Genomic DNA, 27813 nt, shown 5'->3' with positions numbered 1-27813 from the left:
CTGAGAACAGAACTTTCTGTCTGCATGAACCTTCTTAGAAATCCACTTCTACTGATAATGAGATTTATAAACAACAACTTCCTGTGCCTTTCCGCAATAGGAATGAAAAATAAAGTATTAGATGGTGATATATACCCTCCAAGGGACCTCTGGTGGACGGACTGTAACTTCACATAAAGGAAAACTTTTTAAAGGAAATTCATTAATTCAAGGGAAGAAATACAAAGCTTGTTTTGCAGAGGCTGACCTTTTTAAAGTATAAGCAAAATATACTGACTTTCATAGTAAAGGCAGATTTTTGTCTGACTTCATACAATTTTTTCTTTTTATTTAAATTGATAGCTTTTTTGAGGTATTGCTGATGAACTGGATTATTCAAGTTACAGGTACACAACACAGTCAACGCACAATTTTTAAAGGTTATATTCCAGTTATTGTAACTACTGGCAACATTCACTGGGCTGCACCATATATCCTTGTTGCTTATCTGCCTATACACAATAGTTTGTAACTCTTCATGTCCTACCCCTATCTGGAGCCTCCCCACTTCCCTCTCCACCACTGGTTTATCCTCTATAGCTATACAATTTTTTTCATTCTATTCCTTAGATAGGGTCTATGTGACTGCATGACTCATTCTTTCTGGGGTCTGTCTCTTTGCTAAGAGATCCAGACTTAATTTACTTTAGCAGTTCATCCAGAACAGGCCTTAAGTGTATATGTGCTCAACTAACTGAACATAGACCATCTCCTTTATCCTCTCCCGAGCCTCATGAATATTCACTAGCTAAATATATGTGAAATCTAAGACGGCTTAATTATAATAACTGAGGATTCAGCCCTTGAGAAGGCCCAAGAGCTATGTAAACATGGCCACCAAAATTGAAATGTCACATATATTAGGTCTGGAGTTCCACAAATGAACTGTCAAAAAATACTTCTGAGCCATAAATATTTTAGTGTGATAAATGAAATGACTTCATAGTTCTAAGATAAATTTCTTAAATCTAAAAATACTTCTCAGTCAAAACTGTATGTGGGAAATGTATTTAAATTAAGACATATGTTCTTGATTTTACAAGCCCTGAATAATTTCAGCTAGTTACAAGTTATTTAGAGTCTGGGTACTTTTCAGAATCTGAAAGGATCAGATAAGAAATAAGATTATAAACTATACATGATGAGCTCAGACTTTTTAGTTCACTAATTTCTGGTAATATTAACCAATGCCTATTTTTTTCAGCTGCAAAGTCTGCCCAAGAGCTACAGAAATCATCCCCCAAAGCATTAAATAAGCAAGTGTGAAGGAGAGGTTAACAGGAGCTTTTGATACAGGGAAAGTGCAGGGTGTGATATGAGTGTGCAAAACATCAAGGTACTTCGTGTCTACGGAGGAAATAAAGCAAAACCTGGACACAGAATGGGAAGCCTACCGTAAGTAGGCAGGAGGAGAAGAGGACGACAGAGGATGAGATGGTTGGATGGCATCTCCGACTCAATGGAGATGGGTCTGAGTAAACTCCGGGAGTTGGTGAAGGACAGGGAGGCCTGGCGTGCTGCAGTCCATGGAGTTGGAAAGAGTCGGACATGACTGAGCGACTGAACTGAACTGACTGACCGTAAGTAGGAGGGGAATCAGACGCAGGACGGCCGGCATCATCCCCAGCACCTGTGAAGGCCTGTGGGAACCAGGGCAGACGGCCCCCTGGGCAGACAGGTGCTGGGAACAAGCTGGAGTGGGGCCACTTGCACCCCAGACGTCCTGGCGCATGGCTCCCCCCTGTTATACACACCCCGACTTTGTGAGGTAGGTACAGACTCACAGTTAAATATGGAATCACTGAGACCCCAACAGATAAGAGTGACTTATCCAACCCCACCTGGCCAGTCATCGGCTTTACCCATCTCTGGGTCACCAAACCCCATATTCTTGCTAAAACTACCAGGAAAGGGGCTGACTTAGAGAATGAAAAGTTTAAGAACAATGCAATTTTAGTAAATGCTGCAGACGGTATGGAGAAAAGAGAATCCTCCTCCACTACTGGTGGGGATGTAAAGCGGTGCAACCGCTATGGGGAAACTGCATGGAGGGTCCTTTAAAAGCTAAAGACAGAATTAGCACATGATCCAGCAACTCCCCTCCTGGGCATATTAACCCATGCCTATTTTTTTCAGCTGCAAAGTCTGCCCAAGAGCAAAACTGTAATTCAGAAAGATACAGGCACAGCTAGGTTCACAGCGGTACTATTCACAACAGCCAAGACACAGAAACGACCTAAATGTCCTTCAACAGACGGACAGATAAAGACGGTGTGGCATATGAATAGAAGCTCAAAGTAACACTACTCAGCCATAAGAAACAAAAAGAACAAAACGATCCCACTGGCAGCAACATGGATGTACCTAGAGATGCTCACACCAAGTGAAATAATCAGCGAGAGAAAGAGAGTTACAAGGCGGCATCGTTTATACGGGGAACGCAAGACACAAATGAACTTGTCTACAAAACAGAAGAGGTAAAGACCAGCCTGGAGGTTGGCTGCCGAAGGGGTGGGGAGGGGGAAGGCCTGGGAGTTTGATTTGGACTTTTTCCTTGTTTTTTCTCGGTCTTGCCAAGCGGCTTGTGAGATCTTAGTTCCCTAACCAGGGGCTGAACTGGGGGCCAAAGCAGTGAAAGTGCTGAGTGCTGATCACGGCACTGCCAGGGAAGCTGGGGGCTGAGATGAGCAGATGCAAATTCTTACATATAGGATGGATGGACAGCAAGGACTACCTTAGAGCACAGATATTCAGCACCCTACGACAGACCATAATGGAAAAGAACGTGAAAAGGAAGATACATATGTGTACACGTACTGAGCCGCTTTGCTGTACAACAGAAATTAACGCAACGCTGTAGATCAACTACACGCCAACAAAAATTTTTTAAAGAGGAACACTGAAATTTTCACACACCATAAAATCAAGTGTCATAAAATAGCATTCTGAAAAGTAATCATCGGTTCTCCTTTGCTTCTAGACACAAAGAGATCATCACCCTAAAAAAAAAAAATCACAGAAATGTTACTACAAGATGGAGAGTCATTTCAACTGATACACTGGGACTGTTCAGCAGACCCTTGTAACTCTGCTAGCCATGCTACTATCTAGAGAGAAATTTACAAATTGCTTTATTCCTTTCCCTCATCAGGAGTTCATGGAAGGTTCCTCTAGGGAAGAAAAGACACCCTTTCAACCTGACATCAAAGCCACAGGACCAGCTATGGGAATGTGGTGTAGGCTTCAGAAGGGCAGACTGTGGGAGAGGAAGGAGCCAGGGGCCGGACCAAGGGTCAGAGGATGGCCCCTGCCCAGGCGCCAGTGAGGGGAGCAGGAGGTGAGAAGTGGCCTGGAGGCAGAAGGCAGCTCTGGGGCGTGGAGGCAGAAGGCGGCTCCCGGCCTCCCCTCCCGTCCTGTTGGTCCTTCCCAGCACAGACTGAACGAGGCAGGGCCTGCAGGCCCGGCCAGAGGTCCCCTGGGGCTCTGAACGAGGCGGCGGAGCAGGTCACCTGGGCAGACCTCGCAGGGGCTGCAGGACCACAGGGACAGTCAAGGGAAGGAAGGACACAACCTGAGCCACACATGAGCCCCAAGTCCATGTGACTGACTTGGAATCAGCAGCCAGCAGCACGCCAGGGACAGGCATCGGGCAGGGCAGAGGTGCCGGGGGAGCCGGGGGCACCGAGGTGGATGAGCACGCTGGGGGGTCAGCGCCTCTCCCCAGAGCTGGAGGCAGGGCGGGGCGGGCAGCGGCTGGACCGGGGGACGCGGGACCACAGAGGCTTTCACACGGCCGCGCACACTGCGCCTGGGGCAGGCACAGCTGTGTGCATTTCCTCTACCAAGCAGAGGCTGGGCTCACCGAAGACACCAGAGAAGCTGGAGAAGGAAACAAACAACTTCCACCCTTTTTTTTAAATGTTCTTTTCCACTATGGTTTATCAAAGAACTGACTATAGCTGTTCGTGCTATACAGTAGGACCTTGTTGTTTATCCATGCTATGTATCATAGCTTCCATCTGCTGACCCCAAACTCCCAGTGCCTCCCTCCCCACCTACCCCTCCTCCTTGGCAACCCCCAGTCTGCTCTGTCTACGAGCTCTGTTTCTGTCTCACGGGTAAGTTCATCTGCGTCCAATTTCAGATTCCACATGTTAAGGGATATAGGGGCTTCGTCTTTCTCTTTCCGAGTTACTTCACTTAGCATGAAACCCTCTAGTTGCATCCATGTTGCTGCAAGTGGCGTTATTCCATTCTTTTTCATGGCTGAGTAATATTCGTGTGTGTGTGTACACGCATCTTTCTCATCCATTCATCTGTCGGTGGCCACTTAGGTTGTTTCTACATCCTGGGTACTGTGAATAGTGCTGCTATGAACACAGGGGTGCGTGGATCTTTCTGAATTATGGTTTTGTCCAGCTAGGCACTTAGGGGTGAGGTCGCTGGGTCAGACAGTAGCTCTGTTTTTGGTTTTCTGAGGAACCTCTGTGGGCTTCCCTTGTGGCTCAGACGGTAAAGCGTCTGCCCGCAATGCAGGACTGCACTGACTCCCATTCCCACCAATTGCGTCAGAGGCTTCCCTTTCAACAGAAAATATTTTCTTTGCATTTCCAAGTTTAATTGTAAATCAAATCTTTCCACCTTGCTACACAGGCAAAGTCACTTTTTACAGAGAACAACAAGTCAAGATAAAAATTCTACAGTCACTGTACGTGGTCTAGGTTAGAATCAATGTCTCACAACTACTTCAGTCTTGAGCCAGAAACAGTTCAAATATGCATTCAGACTGTTTCTATTCTAAAACAAAGGGGGGAAATCCTTCTAGGGAGCAAAGTAGGGAAAAAAAAAAAAAAAGAAGAGTCCACTTTCAGACAAGCAGAACCTCAAACAATGCAACTTTGAAGTGCTGCAAGACAGTGACAGACAGGGCTACCAGGCATCCACCGGAAAATGGGACTGCTCTTTTTCAGGAAAGGCTCTGGGGGTCGACCTAAGACAGTGACTGTCTGTACACAGCCGTGACCCGTAAACATCAGACGTCCCTGCAAACCCAAGTGTTTATAAGGAGTGGGAGGGGAGAAATAGCCGACAGCCTCACATGAACACAATTGTAAAGCAGCAAAATGTTTTCTAATCATTTTCCCTGTTGCAGCACGTCAGGCAGGTAGATTAGACTGTTCTTCCCAAATTGACAGCAGGTAGCAATGGCAACCCACTCCAGTACTCTTGCCTGGAGAATCTCATGGACAGAGGAGCCTGGTAGGCTACAGTCCATGGGGTCGCTAAGAGTCGGACACAACTGAGCGACTTCACTTTCATGCATTGGAGCAGAAAATGGCGACGCACTTCAGTGTTCTTGCCTGGAGAATCCCAGGGACGGGGGAGCCTGGTGGGCTGCTGTCTACGGGGTCGCACACAGTCGGACATGACTGAAGCAACTTAGCAGCAGCAGCAGCAGCAGAGCCTGCTGGTAATTCTCTTCCTTAGTAACAGAAACTCTGATTTTCATGAGTCTCATTGTTGCTTGGGGCGGGGGGGCCGGGGGGGAAGAAACACACTTTCTAGCCTTGCTTCACCGGCATGGCCAAACGACGGTGTTCTGATCAATGAAATGAAAGCAAAAGTGTGCTGTGGCCACTTCTAGGAATTTTCTATGAAAGATGCCTGGCTCCCCTGTATCCCTTTCTTCCCTCTGTCTTCCTTCCTTTCTCTTGGCTGACCTGACGGATGAAGTTCAAGCAACATCCCGAACCAGAAGGCAGCCTCCTAAGTCCGGGCTGTTGACAGTGGTAGTGTTTCCAGCATTGCTGCAGAGCCAGCCTGGGTTCCACATGAGAGAGAAGCAAACGACATTCCTTTTAAGTCCCTCTTATTGTTTTCATTTGCAATATAGCATTATTATTGGCTAATTCTAATCCTACCCAAAATTCCATTTTCCAGCAAATCTGCTACCGAGAACTCCTTGAAATTGAAAATCTCCTAGGAAAGAAAAAGACACTATTTAGAAAGTACCAAGCAAAGAATTCAGTATGTAAGTGAAATAAGTCAGAAAGAGAAAGTGAACACCTATAAGGTATCACTTATAGGTGGAATCTAAACTAAGACACAAAGAGCCGATCTCCGAAGCAGACACACAGACAGAACAGACCTGTGGGGGCTGCGGGGGCGGGCGGAGCGTGAGGCAGACACTCAGACACGGGAACAGAATGGGGGCTGGGGGTGGTATGTGGGTGGGCTCAGGGTTTAGGGTTAAGAGATGCAAAGGATTACATCAGGAATGGACAAAACCTTGGTCCTACTATAGAGCCCAGGGAACTACATTCAATATCTTGTGATAAACCATAAAGGAAAAAAAAATTAACTGGATCACTTTCCCGCACAGCAGAAATAAACACAATATTGTAAACCAATTACACTTCAATTAAAATAAAGGAATTTAGTATGATCAGCACAACTCTTCACACACCCTTCCCTCCCAAAGAAATGGCCCCCTTAATTTTTAGCTGGGGGCTTGGTCACCAGCAGCGAGTTCGCCCTCGCGGCTCCCCTGAGCTCCACGTGGCGTGTTCCGGCTACGTTCCCGCCCACCCGATGTCAGCAGAAGTGACTGTGCTACTTCTGGGGCGTGTCCTTCGGGAGGAGGGCGGTGTCTTTCTGTCCATCCTTGGTCCAGACAGCCGGGATCAGCTGTGGTGGGCAAACACGTCAGAACCACAAGAGGCTGACAACCTCTGAAAGGAAGCAAGGAGACAGCAAAGGTCACTGTCCCCACCTCTGGGGCTGGGTGACAACACTCCAACACGGAACTCAGCCACCTTTACGGTAACTAGGACGACTCTGTGTCCAGAATGCATTTTATATTATCAACGACTGCACATCTTCTTCATCCACGAGTGTCTATGAACATCAGGAACTCCCAGCAGAGTACAATCCTTCCATCCCCGTGCCGACCTTTCTGGTTTGGTGCACTGAGGGCTTCTGAGCCCAGACGATGAGGACGTCGACACAGCCCAGAACCTGCAGCCTGAAAACAGAGCGCTCCAGACGCGAATGCGACTGTGGGGGCCCCGCAGGCCCCCCATGGCGGCTACCTTCCCCAGAGACCCCACCGTGACCAAAGGAAGCAGCCACTCCTCCACCTCCCCGTCAGCTATGTACTCAAGCAGAGCAAACCCCACAAACCCAACAGCGTCCCAGAACCGCGTCACTCTATCACTTAGTACACCCTGGACACACCCTTCTTTTCTAAACAATTGATGGACAGGAGAACTTTTACCTCCTCAAACCCAAACAAAGCAAAGCACGCAGAAGGAGCACTGGTTTCTTTATGCTTCTGCAAAACAAGAAAGCAAACTCTGAAAGATAGTTTCACAGGAAACTGGAAGTCTGATCATCTCAGAACACATTCAAGGGGGAATCCCTGGAGTCCAGGGGTAAGAACCTGCCTTCCAGTGCAGGGCATGGGGATTTCAGTCTCTGTGAAGAACTCAGACCCCCACGAGCGGCAGGGCCCTTCAGCCTCTGCACCGAGACAAAAGAGCCCACACATCACAGCTAGCCCTCGTTGCAGCCAAAGATAAACTAAATAAGTGCGTAAAAAAATAAATTCAAAACCACACGTGACTCTGAAATACTTCCCTAGGGAAGAATACTTTAATATCGAAATCTATGAATGTAGAATTCACAAAATACGGGTGTTGAAAATGGAGTTAAAATCAGGTTCCACAACCTACCAGCTGTGTGAGCTGGGGAAGTGACTTTACTGTCCCTGAGCCTTGCAGACCCAGGTCTGCAAGATGGAACAAGCACCAACAGAGGCCAAGACTGTACCAATACCCGACCTGTGTCCACTGGCTCCTCGCCAATTCGTGGACCACCTGGTCACTATAATGACCACACACTGCCAGAACTCATCACAGCTTCCTTCCCAGATCACAGAAGTTCGTTTAGCTTCCAAAAGGCTGCATCCAACTGTGCTTGGATTTTAACAAATGGAGAATATAGACAATGTTTAGTCAAACAGAAACTCACAGGTTCTCTTTGACAGAATCAGACCATCTGGGGAGCTGCTGCAAACAGAGGGCACTCAGTGTATAGTGTACACTGTGTATAGTGTACACAGCGTGTATAGTGTGTCCACTGTGTAGAGTGTACACTGCACACACTGTGTATGTACACACCACGTACTGTGTACACACCACGTATAGTGTACACACCATGTACAGTGTGCACACCATGGAGTGTACACAGTGTATAGTGTACACTGTGTAGTGTGTACACTGTACACACTGTGTATGTACACACCACGTATAGTGTACACACCATGTACAGTGTGTACACCGCGTAGTGTACACAGTGTATAGTGTACACACCATGCATTGTATGTACACACCATGTATAGTGTGTATGCACCGTGTCTAGTGTGTACACACTGTGTATAGTATACACACTCCCAAGAAAAAGCCACACACGGCATCCTCTCCAGCGCCTTCATCTGTCCATCACGGCCAGGCCGACAGAACACTGTCACCCGCAGACAGGCACAGTCCTCAAGGCGCCCACGGTGCCTTCTGCTGGACAGACCAGAGACAGCAAGGCGGCCGACGAGGACCAGCACGCCTCTCCCATGAGGTCGGGACTCATCCCAGGCGACCACCTACACACAGCAGCTGAGACGGGAACGGCTCACTGAATGACTGACACTTCCACTACTGAGGGGGGATAAATCGGGAGTCTGGGATTAACATACACACACTACTCTACATAAAACAACCAATAAGGGCCTACCGAATGAACAGCACAGGGGGCTCTGCTCACCTAAACTGAAAAACAACTTGAAAGAGAATGGATGCTTGCATAACTGCATCACTCCGCTATACACTTGAAACAAACAAAACACTGTAAATCAACTAGAATCCAAAATAAAAACTAAAAAAAATTTTTAATTAAATTAAAAAAATTTTAAGAGTTGTGTTTGTAGTCTGTGAAACATCATATAAAGGAGCTTTATTACCTAATTTAAAGGAGATCTCACCTGCAAGGTGGCTATGCATTTAGCTACCCACAAAAAAACTGTTTTTAAAGAGCTTTTTACTACAGAAAAACCTAAAAAAAAATACTGGGAAGAGTAAAATGAGCTGCTACATATGGATGCATACACATATCATCAGCTTCACCAATTATCAACAGGGACTTCCCTGGTTAAGAAGTCAGTGGTTAAGAATCCACCTTGCAATGCAGGGGACGCAGGTTCGATCTCTGGTTAGGGACTAAGATCCCACAAGCTGTGGAGCAACTGAGCCCCTGAGCCACAGCTACTGAGCCACAACTAGAGAATCCACGCGCCACCCTGCATGACCCAAGGAAGATCCCACGTGCCGCAAGTAAGACCTGACACAGTCAGATGAATTAACGACAAACAGGAGGGGGGCGGGGAGGTTTAAAAAGGAGGGGATACATGTATACTTATGGCTGATTCACACTGTTGTACAGCGGAAACCAACACGACATTGTAAAGCAATGATCCTCTAATTAAAAACAAATTTTTTAAAAAAATTATCAAGACAGAGACACCCCTGGTCCATCAAATCCCACCTAGTCTTTCTCCCAGAAATTGTGTCAATAACTCTCAGAAAGCACGTTACTTCATCCAGAAACCATTCGGCACGTGTCTCTAACAGTAAGGATTTCCTTAATATCATGAAATACAGTGTTCGGATTCCGCAGACCACCTGCAAGCATCTTTTCGGCTCCTCCCCCGTGAACCAATGCCCTGCAGTGTGGGTACCTCCCTCAGCCACCAGGGTCTCTCCCCATCTTCACTCCCTCACAATTTATCTGCTGAAGTAACGGGATCCTTTGTCCCAGGGTCTCCCAAAGGTGACCTCTGAGCACTGCATTCCCAGTGTCATTTAGAATATCCCTAATGTTTCCAGGAAACTGGAAGCTGGATAAAGTCCACTGGTGAGATTTAAGCACATAAAGCCTGATCGTCTGTTTAAGTTAGCAGCCTAGACTGCATCACACCTTGGAACTCAAGTCTACTGAAGCAAAATTATCTCTATAAAAAGAATCTTCCATTCCTTAAATATGTTTTCCCTGAGGTATAGGCATAGTTCATACAAGTAAATGCTTGGTTCCTACTCTTTATTTCAAGTTTTCAAAATACTAACTGGGTTCCTTAGACTCTTCTAGGACTGGATGGCCGATGGACCAAGAGGGGAAGGAGATATGGAGGGCAGCTTTATATTCCCCAACGTCTAGGTTCTGATGAGCCACGCTTTGAGTCAGGGGAATCATGAGAAAACTGCAGCAGAGAGGAAAAATGCTCCGTTCTGACCACAGTTAGTCAAGAAAGTAGATACACTGGTCTAAATTTCTCTTATACTTTAGCTTTTTTGGTTCTGGTATATATTCTTTGGTTTACAGTTAGCAAATCTTTCTGGTAAGCCAGATGCTAATAGGCCAAGGGAAAATTTGACAAAACTTGAAAAAAGCAAAAAGATTTTTTGCCTTTTAACAAAAATAATATGTTGGTTTTTCCTTCCTCCTTCAAGTGGTAAGTTAAAAAAAGAACACTCTGCAGAGTGTGTGATCTTGTTTCTCAAAAAAACTTATGATATAAATTGTATGTATGTGTGTGTGTGGAAATTAAAAGGTGTGAATGCATGGTTTCATACATTTTATGAGAAACTGAAGGGAGAGTGTAAATAAACCATTTGCACAGTTATCACAGGGAAAGCATGGTACAGAGAGCGAAACAACTGTGTCTTGATCTGTTTATTGCAACAAACTTGTGTTGCTTTCCAAACTGAAAGTGATGACTTTGCACAGCAATTTACACGCTACAGTTTTCAAAGCCCAAAAGTGATGGGAGATCCCTTTATTTCCAGATGCTGAAAGGCCATCTCTGCCATGATAAGTTAGCAAAGAGACAAAGGAGAATCTCCCAGGCCTCCGTGGGCGCTGCTGATGGGCTGATGAGTACAGTGACGAAAGTCTACAAAACCACTTCGTCAGCCACCGCAGGATAAGTGATTAGCCAACCCCTTTTATTCTGTGCAGGAGGAGACCCTCAAAGGAAGAAGTGCCCCTGTTTTTATAGGCAGACAATAGGCCCTATATATCAGAAACATATGCACTATAGCTTTGAAACGTTTCCACCTGCTTTCTTAAACAGAATTACAATGACTTGAATTACTACACTCTCCATGGACTACACAGTCCATGGGATTCTCCAGGCCAGAATACTGGAGTGGGTAGCTGTTCCCTCCTCCAGGGGACCTTTCCAACCCAGGGATCAAACCCAGGTCTCTCACACTGCAGGCGGACTCTTTACCAGCTGTGCCACCAGGGAAGCCTGGTATTTAAATAAGGTTTAAGACCTTTATTAAGAAATAAAGCAATTTATGGCTATTTATCCAAATGGCTCAACCAAAAAGCTACCACAACTTCAGTGACTGAGTCACTGGAGAAAGTGGAGGAAGAAAAGGTGAGAAGGAGGAAGGCAGAAGCTGAGCTGATGGACAGGTCACACGGGCCCCTGCCACCCCATGGGCTCCGACCCACAAGAAGGTGGGAGTTCACCGAAGACCACCGCACAAAGATACGTAAAGATGGTCCTCTGAGCCGTGACAGATGGACTCAAAACAAACCCAACTCCAACAGACTAGGGCATATCAATTCAGAACCTTTAAATGAAAATTTTAACATATCCTGCAGACACAGAATTTGGATATAGATTAGTCTGAAATCTACCCACTAGGCAAATAAATACCAATACAGCACACAGTATAACTATCTTTTCTGGAGATGCTGTGGGATCTTAGTTCCCTGATGACCAGAGACAGAGCCCATGCCCCTGTTTGGAAGCTCAGAGTCCTCAGCACTGGACCACGAGGAAGTTCCTGTAACTACCTTTTTAAGGAAAAAAGAATCAAAGAGTGGTAATGGTTCCAATAATACTAGTGAAATCGAAGGATGGTTCTCCTACATACAGTGTGCCTCATTCAGACGCCATCTGTCAATCACATCCTTCCTACATCCCTGGTCTTTCCATCATAGCAACAGCGTTTCATTGAAGGATCAACCCTTCTGGAGTTCAGGGTTTCTTTGGGGGGTGATATTCTATATGTGATAATAGTATTGGTTGCTCAATTCGATGAATACTGTAAAAACTACTGAACTGTACATGTTAAACAGGTGAATTATATGGTATGCAAACTGTATCTCAAAAAAGCTACTACAAAAAGAAAAAAACAGGATGTACTTAGTTCTCTATAAACATGTTTTTTACAGAAACAAACATATAGACTAGTTCATGCTTTAAATGGGATTTTGACTATAGAAAGATGACACTTTCAAACAAGACTGCAGAAAAAGGACTTTCATGAGGTAACTGTCTTAATTTCTTACACAGGAAAAGTGACAGAATCCTTCCCTAAATTCAAGTAAAATCCAGCTTAATGCATGAAAAAGTACACTGTGTATTACAAATCTACTTATTGATGTTAAAATGCAGCTTTTATTTATTTTGGCTTTCAATTTTGAAATTTCAGACTTACCAAAAAGAAGTCATAAAAGTCACATGAAGAATTCTCATATATCCCTTCCTCTGCACGGTCCAAATGTTAAGATCATTCTCTATTGTAATATTAGAAACCTACTAAAATGACATAAAATGACAAAATGATACAACAGAAAAAAAAATTATTAAAGAAGAGTTTAAGAGATTAAACTTAAGTTTAAGAGATTAAAGAGATTTCCATAAATCCCAAGGTTTCTTGGAGGCAGGATGAGATCAGAAGTCAACGTGGGCCTTAATGGCAATACACTCTTTTAATGGCTTCTCTCTGGCTAATTACTAACAGGGGATCCCAACTGCACCTGTAGACTGAAGGCAGCTGCCAGGGGCTGATCACAAGAAGGATGCATTGGGTCCAGGAAATCTCACTGCTGTCCTACAGACAAGAGTCGGGGGCAAATGTACTACTTGCTGCAGTCAGAGCCACCCTGTACCAAATGCCTTCAACCATGCAACACACAAGAGGATCCGTCAGCATGCAGCGCGCTTCAATTCACACCACACCAAGGTACCAGTCAATTACGTCTCCATAAAGCTGGAAAAGTTACTTGTGCAACTACTGAAAAATACAAGATACCTACACTTCACCTTCAAAGATTCATACGAGCATGGGCAGGGATCCTGGCATCTTAGGTTAAAAAAAAAAAATCCATGAAGAAAGCAAGCTTGAACTCTCATAACAGCACTTAAAATTCCTTCCAACAACTTGGAAAAGGATTAACTGGGTTCTCACTGACACTTCAAGAAACATCACTTTTAGCAAATAACTGTATACAGGACCTTGACTTACATATGAACTGACTACAGCTTTTGCTTTCAGTACTCACTGACGATTACTTAATGGACCTCACAGCCGAGCATCTGAAAGCCCCCAAAGCAATTTCTATTAGTTTCCCAATCTTCTGCCTCCTCAGGACACAAATGTCAACCTGAGGCCATGGCGTGGAAACTTTCAAACAGGCTCACAGAGCTCAAAAGGGAGCAGCAGCTTTAGGGGCCGTCTTGTGTGGTCTGAGGGCCTGCCCTGCCCCGGCAAAAACCGCCCAGCAGAAAACGGGCTTTAAAAGCAGCTCCCCCAGGCTCCGGGACCAGAGCCGCCTTTGAAAGCCCTGCTCACAGTCTCCTCTGCTCACAGCTCATACCACCTCCCCCAACATCCTCTGTGCGTGTCTCTCTCCCAATCATACCTCTTTGAAGACAGGAACCCTGCCTTAACTCCTCAGACTCCCTTCTTTCAATGTCACTCATTCAAAAATGTTTGCTTAACAAGACAGTAAGGAAAAAAACCAGGTTGATTTTTTTTCTTGATTATTGTATTTGTTCAACAGGGACTTATTTTAATGCCTACTATGTCCTGTACCATGCGTAAAACAAATCTGTGAGAGTAACACCTTCACAGAAGTAGTTCCATTTTGTTTATCCTTAGGAATTTGGCACATGGCTGGCACCTGTGGCCATGTGTTCTAATTTTGTCCTTAAATATTCCAGTCATATTCACAAAAACATTAATTCAGGCCTCAGCTCTCTGATCATTTACCTAATTATGTCAAAGTGCCTCTTCTCTCTGCCTGGATCAAGTCAACATGTCCCAGGTTTTCTCTACGATCAATAAATTGAGAGAGAGAGAGAGAAGGCCTTAAAGGGGTCACGTTGTAAACTACCATTTCCCTCAAGACACATGGTCTAATCTCACGAGGAACTCTCATTCTCTGTCACCTACACTGTTCACCATTCCAGAACGTACTCAGAGTAAGTACAAACCTAAGGTTTGAGGATATTTTCGTCATTATCATGGAAGCTCCCCTCTAACGTAACTGAGCACTATAAATACACAAATTAATAATAATCCACCTGAACTGACAGTGACTACAGTTCAATAATAGGAAGTCACCCACCCGTCTAACCACCTGCTCCTTAAAGGCAAAACTTTTTCCAGCACAAGCACACACATACTTACTTACACACACACACACACACACACACACACACACACACACGCGGTCCCAGGTGCCCTGCAAAGACACAAGGACACAGTCCTGGTCTGACCACTCCTGCCTGGACAGGAGACTCAAAGTGAAAGTCACTCAGTCATGTCTGAGACTCTTTGCGACCCCGTGGACTATACAGTCCATGGAATTCTCCAGGCCAGAATACTGTGATGGGCAGCCTTTCCCTTCTCCAGGGGATCTTCCCAACCCAGGGATCGAACCCAGGTCTCCCACACTGCAGGCAGGTTCCAGGAGCCTCTCTGAAAATAACAGCCCAACTGACCTGCGCCCCCCAGTGGCTACACTGAAAAATGCAAGTCAGCAGGAGCAAAGCAAACAGCACCTTTTCAAGACTATTTCCAATCAGACCACTGTTAACAGCAATAGCGTGTCTTCTCCTGGCCAGACACCCCCTCGGGTCACTGTCCCCTGCCTTCGGTGCCACCATAGGCGGGGCCTGCCTTGCTCCCCGGCACCGCTGGTCTGGGGTCCCGGGCCACAGGCTCAGGTCTCTGCTCCCCAGCCAGCCGCCCCACGGCTCCCAGCCGTTTGAGGCCAAGGACCCTGTTTCATCCAGCTTCGTACTCCCAGCAAGCACACTCTCCAGCAGAGAGGAGATATCCAAATATTTGGTTAAAAAAAAAAAAGGGAAGAAAATTGGGACAGAAAGGAGGAAGGAAGGATGTTAGGGGAGACGTGGGGCAAGGGAAGAAGCAGAAGACGACAGATTCAGATCCAGCAAACACGCACGTGACTGCCGGCCCCGGACGCGGGACAGGAAGAGCCTGGCTCACCATGGGCAGGCAGCTGGGGTCCACACCACGGAGACCCCATGACCCGGACGCCCCACGGCCTTACCCAAAGCTCCTCAGGTCGGGGGGGAAGCGCCCACTTTCACCGACAAGAGACTTTCCAAATGTCTCCACCGCCTTTGCCACCTCACACCTCCTCCACTTTGGGTTTAAAATATAGTCTCCACTTCACAGATATGAACAGATATGGACACCGAAATGCCATCACTTAATGCATCGCATCACTGAAATGCGAGTGTTCTCTTCAACCACCATCCTAGAATTATAGAAAGACGTCCCTGCAGGAAGAAATTAGGCAAGACTTACGACTTCCAAGAAAAGCTTGTGAATCCCAACCAACCATCTGGCAGAAAGAATACAGGCCAGAGACCTATGCCAGGGCACCAAGGGAAAGGCTGTGGCATCAAGGGATGTGCAGAAGAGCGATACGCAAACTGAGGACTGAGTCGAGACAGAGGCGTAAGGGGAGCAGAAGTCAGCCAGCCTCGAGAGCAGAGCCGCAGGGGTGGAGGACGACGCATTCTGAGACCGGACGGTGTTTGGAGGCACCACTACAACAGACCCCAGTTAGAGAAACTACCAGTGTCTGGAAGAAGACCCTCGGGGTCTGAGTGAGACTTTAATTCCTGATCCCTGGCAACCAACAGCAATGTCGACTTTCTTCAGCAGGAAAAAAGGCATCTGTCCATTCAAAGAAAAACACTTAAACTGATCACTTAAAAACACCTGCCAGATACAGAGAACAGATTTGTGGTTGTCAAGGGGGAGGGGGGTGGTGCAGGGAAGGACTCAGAGTCTGGGATTAGTCCATGCAAACTGGTACATACAGGATGGGTAACAGGGTCCTGCTGTAGAGTACAGGGAGCCAAATGTTTTATCCTGGGAGAAACCAACCATCTGAGTGCAGAGTCCCAAAGAACAGCAAGGAGAGATAAGAAAGCCTTCCTCAGTGATCAACACAAAGAAACAGAGGAAAACAACAGAATGGGAAAGAGTAGAGATCTCTTCAAGAAAATCAGAGATACCAAGGGAACATTTCATGCAAAGATGGGCTCAGTAAAGGACAGAAATGGTATGGACCCAACAGAAGCACAAGATATTAAGAAGAGGTAGCAAGAATACACAGGAAAACTATACAAAAAAGATCTTCAATACTCAGATAACCACGATGGTGTGATCACTCACCTAGAGCCAGACATCCTGGAATGTGAAGTCAAGTGGGCCTTAGGAAGCATCACGACGAACAAAGCTAGTGGAGGTGATGGAACTCCAGTTGAGCTATTTCAAATCCTGAAAGATGATACTGTGAAAGTGCTCCACTCAATATGCCAGCAAATTTGGAAAACTCAGCAGTGACCGCAGGACTGGAAAAGGTCAGTTTTCATTCCAATCCCAAAGAAAGGCAATGCCAAAGAATGCTCAAATGACTGCACAATTGTACTCATCTCACATGCTGGCAAGATAATTCTCAAAATTCTCCAAGCCAGGCTTCAGCAGTATGTGAACTGTGAACTTCCAGATGTTCAAGCTGGATTTAGAAAAGACAAAGGAACCAGAGATCAAACTGACAACACCCAATGGATGATCAAAAAAGACAGTTCCAGAAAAACATCTACTTCTGCTTTACTGATTACGCCAAAGCCTTTGACTGTGCGGATCACAACAAACCGTGGAAAATTCTTCAAGAGATGGGAATCCCAGACCACCTGACCTGCCTCCTGAGAAATGTGTATGCAGGTCAGGAAGCAACAGTTAGAACCAGACATGGAACAGACTAGTTCCAAACCGGGAAAGGAGTAGGCCAAGGTTGTATATTGTCACTCTGCTTATTTAACTTCTATGACGAGTATATCACGCAAAATCCCGGGCTGGATGAAGCACACGCTGGAATCAAGATTGCTGGGAGAAATATCAATGACCTCAGAAACACAGACGACACCACCCTTAAAACAGAAAGTGAAGAGGAACTAAAGAGCCTCTTGATAAAAGTGAAAGAGGAGAGTGAAAAAGCTGGCTTCATGCCAAATAGATGGGGAAACAGTGGAAACAGTGTCAGACTTTATTTTTTGGGGCTCCAAAATCACTGCAGATGGTGACTGCAGCCATGAAATTAAAAGACACTTGCTCCTCGGAAGAAAAGCTATGACCAACCTAGACAGCATATTAAAAAGCAGAGACATTTCTTTGCCAACAAAGGTCTACTCAAAGCTATGGTTTTTCCTGTGGTCATGTATGGATGTGAGAGTTGGACCATGAAGAAAGCTGAGCGCCGAAGAATTGATGCTTTTGAACTCTGGTGTTGGAGAGGACTCTTGAGAGTCCCTTGGACTGCAAGGAGACCCAGCTAGTCAATCCTCAAGGAGATCAGTCCTGGGTGTTCATTGGAAGGACTGATGTTGAAGCTGAAGCTCCACTACTTTGGCCGCCTGATGTGAAAAGCTGACTCACTTGAAAAGACCCTGATGCTGGGAGGGATTGAGGGCAGGAGAAGGGGACGACAGAGGATGAGATGGTTGGATGGCATCACCGACTTGATAGACATGAGTTTGAGTAAGCTCCGGGAGCTGGTGATGGACAGGGGGGCCTGGCGTGCTGCAGTCGATGTGGTCGCAACGAATCGGACATGACTGAGCAACTGAACTGAACTGAGGAACCAACATGAAAAAAAAATAGGAAAAAGAATGTGTTTCTGTAAAACTGAGCCACTTTGCTGCACAGCAGAAATTAAAACAGCACTGTAAATCAGCTACACTTCAATAAAACAGAATGAAAACACCTGAAACAGTTCCTCTCAGAACCTACTAAATTTGGTTTGGGATCTGCTGTTTTTCGTGAGCTGCTTGTGGGCAGAGAAAATCTGAGCCTAGCTGCTTGTCCTGCTCAGCTGGGCACACACACCACAACTTCCCAGCACCAGAACCTGCCAATCACGAGCACTGCAGAAGTGAAGCCTGGCATTCGAAGACTCACTAACCGGAGCACCATTCCACACTTGTTGAGAACGTACTCACCTGAGACGTTTAAGTCAAAGGCAACTTACTTCAAGGTAGAAAAATATCTCTTTTTATAGATAAATAAATCACAACAAAGGCAAATACCACGATGCCCAGATCCTCAATGTCGCTGACAATGAATTGCCTCCTATAATATTCATTCTTTCGACACTCATTTGACACCTACTACATGCCAAGCACCTACCAGCCCAGGTAACAGGATCCACAGGTGCCTTGAAGTCCTGGCTATGGTGTTGCTCTGGAAGACAGCACCATGAACTTTCTAAAGTCTGAAGTCTCTCATTTCAGACGCACAGGCCTTTCTCCGTCATTGCCGCATTTCTCACCGTCCTGACACTCAGGGAAATCCCAGTTCTCTTAGCCGAGACACACAGTGGGGCGACTTGCGTTTAGAAACTCTAACCAATCAGTGGCTCTGCTCCTATTTCGACTCAGCTGCTGCTCCTAAGCTACTCATAAGTTACACAGTCAGGAAGACCCCCTACCGCCACGAGCAGCTGCACCTTGTCAGAAATCATACATTGTGTCAAACATTAATCTTGGTTTGGTTTAGATTTTGACTTGGTCTTACAAGGTCCTGACTTTAAGGATCAGGTGGGACTGAACCGACTGGCACTCCGCCTCCTTCCACCTCCTTCCACGTAACGCTCTGCACCGCACCGTTTATCATTCACTCACTCATTCATTTTTTTTTTAATGAAACGTATTGAAAACCTACAATGTTTTATCTGCTGAAGACACATTAGCCAACAAAACAAAGAACTCTGCTATTTGGCTTAAAGCTCAACATTCAGAAAATAAAGATCATGGCATCTGGTCCCAACACTTCATGGGAAATAGATGGGAAAACAGCGGAAACAGTGTCAGACTTCATTTTTGGGGGGCTCCAAAATCACTGCAGATGGTGACTGCAGCCATGAAATTAAAAGACGCTTGCTCCTTGGAAGGAAAGTTATGACCAACCTAGATAGCATATTCAAAAGCAGAGACATTACTTTGCCGACTAAGGTCCGTCTAGTCAAGGCTATGGTTTCTCCTGTGGTCATGTATGGATGTGAGAGTTGGACTGTGAAGAAGGCTGAGCGCCAAAGAATTGATGCTTTTGAACTGTGGTATTGGAGAAGACTCTTGAGAATCCCTTGGACTGCAAGGAGATCCAACCAGTCCATTCTGAAGGAGATCAACCCTGGGATTTCTTTGGAAGGAATGATGCTAAAACTGAAGCTCCAGTACTTTGGCCACCTCATGCGAAGAGTTGACTCATTGGAAAAGACTCTGATGCTGGGAGGGATTGGGGGCAGGAGGAGAAGGGGACGACCGAGGATGAGACGGCTGGATGGCATCATGGACTCGACAGACATGAGTCTGGGTGAACTCCAGGAGTTGGTGATGGACAGGGAGGCCTGGCGTGCTGCTATTCATGGGCTTGCAAAGAGTCAGAGACGACTGAGCGACTGAACTGAACTGAACTGCTATTTGGAATTAAATTCTAAGCAAAGAGAGAGAATAAATGATAAAATAAACATAACAAATAAGTAAGTACATAGGGTTTTGAAGGTGATGACAGTTATGAAGAAAAGAGCAGGCTGAGAGAGGCTGAGAGAGTCCAGAGTTTAAAGGAGAGAAAGGGGGGCAAGCTGAGATTGCAGATAAAATGACCGCAGGATCCTTGGCGGGAAGGCTGCATGTGAACAGGACTTGAAATAGACAGAGGAGCATCAGCCCGGCAGACCTTGAGGGGAAGACATTCAAAGCCAGGAAAGCAGCCCAGCTCAGGACTTCCCATGTGACCCTCACTGCAGTGGGAAAACAGAGGCGACACTTGGGCAGAATAACAGATCAGACTTGAGTTTTAAAAGATCACCACAGCTGCCATATTGAAAAACTGGTACTTAACAAAGAGCGTTTAGCGAGTGCTGATTTTTCCTTTGGCCACGCTGGTGTGTCTTGCAGGGTGCCAGCTCTCCAGTTGGGGCACACAGGCTTGGCTGCCCCGTGGCACGGGGAATCTAAGTCCCCAAAACGGGGACAGAACCACATGGCCTGCACTGGAAGGCGGATTCTTAACCGCTGGACCACCGGGTAAGTCTGCAAGGGCTTATTCTTCAGATACGAAAAATCATTCCAGCCCAGAACGGCCGACATAATCCTGAAAAAGAACAAGGCTGAAGGACTGACATCGTCAAGACGGCGAGGTGGTGGTGAGGAAGCAGACAAGCAGGTCAATGGAAATGAACAGGGAGCCCAGAAATAGAACAACACAGATCTTGACAAAGCAGCAGAGACAACCCAGCAGAGAAAGGATAGTCTTTGCAACAAATGGTGCTGGAACAACTGGACACTCACAGGCAGAACAAGTGAATCTAGGCACAGATGTCTCACAAAAATTAACTGAAAATGGATCACAGGCCTAATGTAAAACTGTAAACCTTCTAGATGATAACATAGAATAAATCTAGGTGACTGTTGGGTGGATGACTTTGTAATAAGTAAGTTTATAAATAAATGATGACTTTATAAATAACACAGTCCCTGAAAGAGAAAAGCAACAAGTTGGACTTCATTAAAATCAAAAACTTCTGCTCAGCAGAAGATACAAGATAGAGAAGGCAAGGACAAGGCACAGAATGATAGAAAACATTTGCAAAAGATGCATTTGAAAAAGGCCTTTTATGCAAAATAGACAAGAGACTCTTAAAACTCAACAAGAACTAAGCAAACAACCCAACTGAAAAGTAGTAAAAGGTCTGAACAGACACCTCTCCGAAGGAGATGTACAGATGGCAAGTAAGCCAAGCACATGAAAGGATGCTCCAGGTCGCATGTCATCAGGAAACGGCAAAGCAGGACAATGAACTATCCCTGCACACCTCTTCCAAGAGCCAAATCCAAAACACCAGGCAACACCAAGTGCTGCGAAGAGCGTCAACCAACAGAAATCCTCAGTCGTCGCTGACAGAAAGGCAAAAAGCAGAGGCACTCTGGAAGATGGGTTAGCAGTTTCTCACCAAGCTAAACTCGCTCACCACGCAAACCATAAACCATGCTCGTAAGTATTCGCTCAAATGAACTGAACACTCAGGTCCACATCCAGCGTGCACATGAATGTTTACAGCAGCTTCATTCAGACTCGACAAAAATCAAAAGCAACCAGGATGTCCTTCAGTAGGTCAATGAATAAACACCCATCCAACGGAGTATTATTCTGCAATAAGAAGGAAGTGAGTGAACAGGGTTAAACTTTATTCTTTTTTTTATTTTAGATGCTAAGAAAAGAAAAAGAAGGAAAACTGAGGGACTTCCCTGGTGGTCCAGTGGCTAAGACTCCGTCCTCCCAATGCAGGGGGCCCAGGTTCGATCCCTGGTCAGGGAACTATTAATAGACCCCCCCGTGCCACAAGTCAAGACTCTGCAAGCCACGACTAAGAGCTGGTGCAGCCAAATAAACGAATCAATGTTTTTTTTTTTAAGAAAGAAAAAGTGAGCTACCAAGCCACGAGAAGACAAGGACGCAAACAAAGCCAGTCTGAAAGAGCTGCATGGTTCCAACTATGGAATGTTCTGGAAAAGGCAGCCCTGTTGAGACAAAAAAAGGCCAATGAGGGCAGGGAGGAAGAGAGGGGTAAACGGGTGGAGGACAGGGGTGTTCGGGCATTTCAGCCCCCAGAGAGCCTTGCAACACTTCAACTAGTGATGGTGCTTGACCATAACATAGCCATATTGGTTCAGCAAGTAAAATCAACATGCCACACTCATACAAAATGTTCACTGAACAATAGGGAAAACCGTGGGGGAGAACAGGGTATGTGGGAACCCTCTGGACCTTATGCCCAGCTCTCCTGTGAACTTAAAACTACTCTAAAAGCCTATTCATTTAAAATATTATCCCTGCCCTCAAAATGCTTACTCTCATTTACCTTGTTATCCACTTCCCACCCACTTCTAAAACGGAGTTCCGATGAAATACACAGATAAGGGATCTAAAAGTGGAAAATAACGTAACAAAAGCCAGGAGAAAGGCAGGCAACACAACTATTACACAATTTCAAGCAAGAGAGTTCCTTTTCGATGTTCCTTCGCTGACTTCCCTGCACCAAACCCCACCACGTCTGCCGTCTCTGCACGCACCGATCCGCCCGTCGCAGCACCTACTCCAGCCGGAACTTTCCAGGTGTCTGATGATCTCACTGACGCCCGCCCAAGTCAGACTCCGTCAGAGCAGGTGAAGGAGTCAGAGGGCGCCACAGTAACCAGGAAGCGGACGTCTGCAAACAGACTGAGGTGCAGAAAAGTTCAGCAATGAAAAGTCTCAACTTAAAACTGGCCGAGCCAGGAGTTCCCCACCTGGACTGTTAGACCCCAACACTGTGTGGTCTCGGTGTTACACGAAAAGTATGATAAAATTTTTGTGCTATATGTTACCTTCAAGCTGTCAGAGGTAGCAATACAATAACCATAACACACAGCTGTAAGACACATAACCAACAGTGACCTACTATACAGCACAGGGAACTCTATATTCTCTAACTTATACAGGAAAAGAATCTGGAAAAGAGCGGATTCATGTGTATGTGTAACTGGATCACTTTGCTATACACCTGAAATTAACTCAACATTATAAATCAACTATACTCCAATAAAAATTTTTAAAGAATAAAACAAACACAACTTAGTGGTTAAGGTAGAAATCAGCCTAATTTAACCCACAAAGACCATAACTGCTCCTAATTTCAAAGCCAGTCAATAAATTAAAACCCAGAGTGTGAGACGCCTTGTTTCATTCCCTGCATCTCCGCAGAGCCGGGTCCACTGCTGATGGGACACGCTCTGACGGCAGGGTGCGTTACTCTATCTACCGAGTCCTGCGACGTAATGAGGATTTGAAAAGATGAACTAGACTGCTACCCACACTAGTGTTTGCTACACCCTTAAAGTGGGGCTCTGGGTAAAACCTGCCGTCTTTAAACATGGAAACAAAGAAATAACCAGCCAGGAAACTGAATTATTGAGGAGTAAGGTAGGAGCTGGAGAAAGGAACGCTCTATTTATAAAATCTCTCTGGACGATATGCACACAGCCTTAGAGCTACCACATCCTAGAATAATTTAACTTTTAAAAGGACTCTGGCCATACAAATCACCAGGAGAGATCTTAACAGCATTCCTGTTAGATAATAAAGTCTCTTCAAAAGGGAAGAGAATGATAAACATTACCTAGGAAAACTGGGTATTATTTTAGAAGCTCAGAAATTCTCTTCCATGGGGCCCCAATTTAGACAAACACTAATCCTCACACCAGCTATGTGACTAAAATTGTCTGCAAAGAGCAGTTGTTCAACTGACGCTGTGGCTGCATCTGTAATGTCATAGTTAAAAAATGTGGTGTCATTTCAGGAGACGCTAGAATTTTTTGAACCTAGAGAACTAAAAACATCTAAAAACATTAAATTGCAGAAATTGTTATTTCTAGCAATTCTAAATATATAAATAATCATCAAAGAAGTACAAAAACTATGGGTCAAAATACTCAAGTACGTGTTTTGGTTTTGAGTTTTTTAGGGGAAAAATGCTGAGACTCCATTTTCAGAAATGTAGAAATATCTGAACACAAACTACACCCGCAAAACACAAGATCCATCCCGACCAGAGGACAAAACTGCATTAAACACCGAGGGTCATGAATAGCTGGAGATCGTAGGTTCCCCCACGAATCTGGTAAATTCAGTGGGCTTTCTTCCAAGCGCACACAGAAGGTGAAAACAAACACAAAATTTTACCTACATGCTTAAGGAGGGTATGACCTTTTAACCTCAGCTTAAAAACTTCAAACCTGGAGAGAAACCCCACTGCAAGATTACGTCAGACTCACGAGGCTCCTGCCCTGGCCGGCAAGCGCATGGGGCAATGACTTACACATAAATCGAGAAATATTCCAGCGAGAAAGGAATACCAACATGACTGATGAAACGCACTCTGAAAGGGAAATCACAAAGGAAGCAGGGAAAAGCTGCACCTCATACCATGGGTCAGGCTATTTTAAACATAAGCATTGGGCCAGGTGAAGAGAGCTGAGCCATCCAAACCTCAGCATTTAAATAGCACAATTTCAGACATGTAGCCAACTTCTGTTCTATAAGCACTTAATCCTTTGGTAAAACCAAATGTCAGATGTACATATTAAGAGACACTGGGTAAATTTTCAGTGTAACATCTGAATTCTTTTACAGCAGGGAAAATAAATTTCACAGAAGACTTAATTAATTTAACAGCTGAATCATGAGAAGTTGCTTGCGACGCCGTTTTTACACAATGACGCTCCGTGCGCTGGGGCCCGCAGGCTGGGAGGCATGGCTGAACCGGCCCTCCGCAGCCCTGCCTCGCCCACGACCCCCTCTGCAGCCTCCTGGCGCTGATCAAGGCACTTCCTTGCAGCCTCTCAAGTCCAAAGGACTATAAAATTAAGAGAATGAACAGCATGCTCTTTAAAACTCCAAAACTGTTTCAATTTTCATTCCATGAGGACATCACAAGTGAACAATGAGTCAGTGGAACAGAACAATCAGAATCACGAGTAATTCTGTCCGGGGGACTATGCTGGCAACACAGACAGGGGCCAGAGTGCCAGAAGGCACAGCCAAGGCGTGTGGTGTCTCAGCCACTGCGGTGGCCGCCCCTATACAGTACCCCTCGGGATCACCCCCGTAGTCCCCGTCTCTGGGGTTCACACCCGTGCAGTCTCTTCCATCGTGGGATCACCTACACAAACCAGGAACGACACGTCTCTCTGGGGTCAGAGCATAGCGACAGGGGCCCCCTGCAGGGTCCACTCTCTCCCCCACCACCCCTCACCTCAGTCTCCGGTGGCCCCGCTGCGAGCACCTGCAGCTTCCGGACAGGCGAGCACAGAGGCTCCCAGGGACAGGCGAGCACCTGCAGCTTCCGGACAGGTGAGCATGGAGGCTCCCAGGGACAGGCGAGCACCTGCAGCTTCCGGACAGGTGAGCACTGAGGCCTCGGGGGACAGGTGAGCACCTGCAGCTTCCGGACAGGTGAGTACAGAGGCTCCCAGGGACAGGCGAGCACCTGCAGCTTCCGGACAGGCGAGCACGGAGGCTCCCAGGGACAGGCGAGCACCTGCAGCTTCCGGACAGGTGAGCACAGAGGCTCCCAGGGACAGGCGAGCACCTGCAGCTTCCGGACAGGCGAGCACAGAGGCTCCCAGGGACAGGCGAGCACCTGCAGCTTCCGGACAGGTGAGCACTGAGGCCTCGGGGGACAGGTGAGCACCTGCAGCTTCCGGACAGGTGAGTACAGAGGCTCCCAGGGACAGGCGAGCACAGAGGCTCCCAGGGACAGGCGAGCACCTGCAGCTTCCAGACAGGTGAGCACAGAGGCTCCCAGGGACAGGTGAGCACCTGCAGCTTTCGGACAGGCGAGCACGGAGGCTCCCGGGGACAGGCGAGCACAGAGGCTCGCAGGGACAAGTGAGCACCTGCAGCTTCCGGACAGGCGAGCACGGAGGCTCCCGGGGACAGGCGAGCACGGAGGCTCCCGGGGACAGGTGAGCACCGAGACCTTCGGGGACAGGTGAGCACCTGCAGCTTCCAGACAGGTGAGCACCTGCAGCTTCCGGACAGGCGAGCACGGAGGTGAGCGCGGAGGCTCCCAGGGACAGGTGAGCACCTACAGCTTCCGGACAGGTGAGCACGGAGGTTCCTGGGGACAGGCGAGCACAGAGGCAAGCACGGAGGCCTCCGGGGACAGGGGAGCACTGAGGCCTCCGGGGACAGGGGAGCACTGAGGCCTGGGGGCAGAGACCCAGACCACAGGCTCCCAGCCAAGCTACCCCCAGACTCCTGGTGAGACAGTAGAGGGTGACTGTTCAAAGCTTCCAGGGTGTTGAGTGATCTGTTATACAGAACACTGCAGCACCACGGACGGATCTAGAGATGATCCCACTAAGGAAGTCAGATGGGGAAAGACAGACACCATTTGATATCACTTATACATGGAATCTTGAAAAATGATACAAATGAACTTCTCTACAAAAGAGAAACAAACCCACAAACACAGAAAAGAAACTTATGGTTACCAAAAGGGAAAGGTCAGGGAAGGAATAAACTAGGAGTTCAGGATTAAAACATACACATGACTATATATAAAACAGAAAACCCAACAAGGACCATTCAGCACATGGAAATATATTCAGCGTCTTCTAATAATCTGCCGGGAGCCAACACGGGAGATCCCACGCAGGACAAGGTCATGCAGAGAGACCTGACGGGCAAGGCGAGACAGGTCTCAAGGGGTCCTCTGCCTGAGCATCTCCCCCGAAACCAAAATCTGTTTACTGTCTACTATACTATACTCTTCTGACATTACAGGGGGCTATCCCCGACCACCTTTCTCTGGAAAAAGTTAACATAGAGCTCCAACTGGTCTCCTGCATATGAAAGGAACGTTTCAGCTCAAACCCCTCTGATGGCTCTCTAACTTGCCTGACAATTAGAGACTTTTACAACTTGTGATTGTTTACAGCCCCCCAACCGTGAGAGGCACGAAGCTTAAAACATCTTAAAGATATAGAGCCTTTTAGAGCTAAAAATTAGTTTGATTGTTGAGTTAATGTTTACCACCAGGCCTCCATATCCTTTATCTTTTAGGCACCTGGGAGGATATTAATCAATGTAAATGGGATGCAGACATAGGAATATAGTAGTTTTGATGTTAGCAACACTAGACTTTTTGAGTTAATGAATTTTCTCTTTGTTATAAATCACTGTACTCCTCTTTCTTTGTTATAAATTGTTGTGTCCTTGCTATGTAAGAATGTAAATTTATTTAGTGCTTTCTGAGAGTGGCACCAGACTTTGGGGAGAACAACACTATTACCCTTATCAGAAAAGGGCCGTACAATGTTAATTGGCCTTGTGGCCAGAAGATGATGTAAATCACCTAAGACTTGTATATACAGCTAGGTATGCAGAGAGAAAGCCTGGTCTCGATAAGAGTCAGGGCTGCTGACGCTGCATAATTTTGTATTATCCATTGATCTCTGCTGCTGCTAAGTCCCTTCAGTCGGGTCTGACTCTGTGCGATCCCACAGATGGCAGCCCACCAGGCTCCCCCGTCCGTGGGATTCTCCAGGCAAGAACACTGGAGTGGGTTGCCATTTCCTTCTCCAATGCACGAAAGTGAAAAGTCAAAGTGAAGTCACTCAGTTGTGTTCGACCCTCAGTGACCCCATGGACTGCAGCCTACCAGGCTTCTCCATCCATGGGACTTTCCAGGCAAGAGTACTGGAGTGGGGTGCCACTGCCTTCTCCACATTGATCTCTATGTACAACCAAAAGTATAACAGGCTTTTCCGGACAATAA

At 46.4% G+C, this 27813-nt stretch overlaps 1 protein-coding gene and 1 non-coding gene across 31 annotated transcripts in view; one reads left to right on the top strand and one right to left on the bottom strand.

Annotated features, from left to right (window-relative positions):
* Positions 1-27813, bottom strand: part of DST (dystonin) — a 524163-nt gene that overhangs the window by 320560 nt on the left and 175790 nt on the right. The window lies entirely within an intron of this gene.
* TRNAG-CCC (transfer RNA glycine (anticodon CCC)) lies at positions 21737-21809 on the top strand. Its single transcript has one exon. It is a non-coding gene; the product is annotated as a tRNA-Gly (tRNA).

Source organism: Ovis aries, chromosome 20 (genome assembly GCF_016772045.2).
Source record: "Ovis aries strain OAR_USU_Benz2616 breed Rambouillet chromosome 20, ARS-UI_Ramb_v3.0, whole genome shotgun sequence".
Classification (NCBI taxonomy): Eukaryota; Metazoa; Chordata; class Mammalia; order Artiodactyla; family Bovidae; genus Ovis; species Ovis aries.
Note: the sequence above shows the minus strand (reverse complement) of the source record. Positions and strands in the feature narration are given on the sequence as shown.